A 2,443-nucleotide genomic window follows, 5' to 3' on the forward strand; every position below is an offset into this window, starting at 1 on the left:
ATCCTGGTACGTTTCTTTTAAAGCACTGATATAAAAATGTCAGGTTTTCAGGATGTTTTTTCTAGCTGTTGTCATATGGTAACCCCTGTCATATTAGAGATGGAAAACAATAACTGGCTACTTAATTAAAGGGCCAGTGTGTAGGCCTCCCATTCCAAGTGTGTAGGGAAAACTACGCTGGCTGTGAAAATGTAAAAGGCCGTATCTAGAGCCAGTGTTTGGTTTGTCTGTTCTGGGTTACTGTAGAAACATGGCGGATTCTGGAATTGGACATTATATTCATTTGGTCCAATGTTTCCATTAGTGTATAATCGCCACAAAAAAAAAGAATTGTTGTGTTTTTGTTAATTTAGAATGAGCTGTTTATCCACAGAGGAGGAATCTGCCATGTTTCTACAGTAGCCACTAAATCCTACGCACTGGACTCTTAATGTATGATTTGTGCAGTTGATTACACAACACCATTCTCTCATTATAGTAGTTGTTGTTCAGTGTGAATACTGAAAGTGTGGTAGAGGTTTCAATGTTGCATAACTGTCAATACTTGAAGAATACATCCAAAAACAATAATTCTGTCTTTTTTTTTTTTATTTTAGAGAGAGGACAGACTGATTAATCTTTTTAGGGGATTTCTGAGGCTTTCCCAAAATGTCGGACTGATCCTTTAAAATATGTCACAGGTTTCGTTCAGATTTATGACCCACTGTTTTGTTCTGCTTTGTAATTCTCACTGTCACTACTTGTTTTTCTTTTGTTAAAATATTTCTATATGTTTTAATATTTACAACTTATTGGGGAAAAGGGAGGGGAAGGAGGTGCGTGTGTGAGTCACACAGGGAGGCTCATTTTATTTATTAACTCAGTGAAATGGATCCAACAATGTACTGTATTCCTAAAAGAGGTACAGGGGAATTAAGTAATCAATAATACAGGATAAAGTCCTGATCAATCCAAATGTATCTAGTGTTTACCTTTATGAAAGGAATGTGACACGCCAGCTGCAGCCTCCTTTTTAAAGTTGTGACCTGTGGGGAAAAAAGAAGCATTTCCTCGTTCCACAACATGACGCTGAACACAGCTGTCACAACAAAAGAAAAGATCTGCGGGCTGCTGGGTCGGCAGAGACCTCAGTGAGTTGGTTTTGGCTAAAAAGAGAAGTCTGTTGTTAAGGTGAGATTTACAACACATTCATGTAAGGAATTAGGAATGTTAAAGATCCAAGTGTCAAACTCTGCACATACATTATTCTGCACAGTGAAAATCAAACACCACTGTCGAAATGAGAAGAAACAGTTTTTTGACTGGAGGGGACTTTAATAATATTCTGTTAAAGTGTGAGTTAGCACTAGCAGCTGCCTTCTGAGTTTAATGTAGGGATGCACAATATTGGATGTTTGCTGTTATCTGATAAGGCCGATATCTTCCAGTTTATTTTGGCTGATGTCGATATATGCACAAACTTTATTTCACCTAAAGTCTCTTCTAAAGTGTAGTTCACATTATTATGTGTACTGTTATCCTAATAGCCCACTAGCAGATGCAGACATAAAATAAAAAAATTTAAAAGGAAGACATTCACTGGGCTACTCCTCACATGGCCGACAGAGCAATGATTGCAAATAGCAGATAAACCCACTTAGGACACTTCAAAAAACCTCTACACACATACATACTCACGTTCTGTGTGCATTATTAAACTGTCATCGGCTGACCGATATTTAATTTTAAGGTCTTTACTGGCTGATGCCGATGACATGCGGATATTATCATGCATCCCTAGTTTAATGTGTGAATTAGTGAACAAGAGCGATGCATTTAACATGTCTTAAGCTGTATGTATGTCCATAAAATCAAATATAAGGTGGCTGGGATAATCCCTTGCTTGTTTAGTACCTTCAGAAACCTCAAATGTAGTATAGTACTTTAAGTTTCCAAGATTCATATAGCTGCTTGCCTCCATCCTACTGCTAGACTGCTTTAGGAATATCATAACCACAGAAAACCTGCTGGTCTTTTGGCGCCAACTTGTGGCCAAAATGTGTTTCACATTGAATCCTAAACTTAAGTCTTGGTTTAAAGACTTGTACACACACACACATCTGATCAGCTTAGACTCTAATATTAAGATTTTTGAGGTTGTAACTTGTATTGGATGTAGAGGATGAAGAGTGCCACAGCATCTGCACAGCAAGTTCAGCTTCTTTTGAGTTATTAATACTAGAGATTGTATTTTATAGATTTTACAGTCACAATAAATGTGTATCTTGTTACAGTTGCCGTTGCACTTCAAGGCCACCTTAGTGGGAGGCATTGCAGCACAGAGGAGGCAGGAGGACAGTTCAAGGTAATTTCACTTAAGTATTTTGGCTCTACTTTTATTATGTTGAATTTCCACTGTAACGCTATAGCAAAACAGGTCTGGCCCAAATACAGCAATGAATTA

Source organism: Morone saxatilis, unplaced genomic scaffold (assembly GCF_004916995.1).
Source record: "Morone saxatilis isolate NCDOM2014 unplaced genomic scaffold, NCSU_SB_2.0 Contig9, whole genome shotgun sequence".
Taxonomy (NCBI): Eukaryota; Metazoa; Chordata; class Actinopteri; family Moronidae; genus Morone; species Morone saxatilis.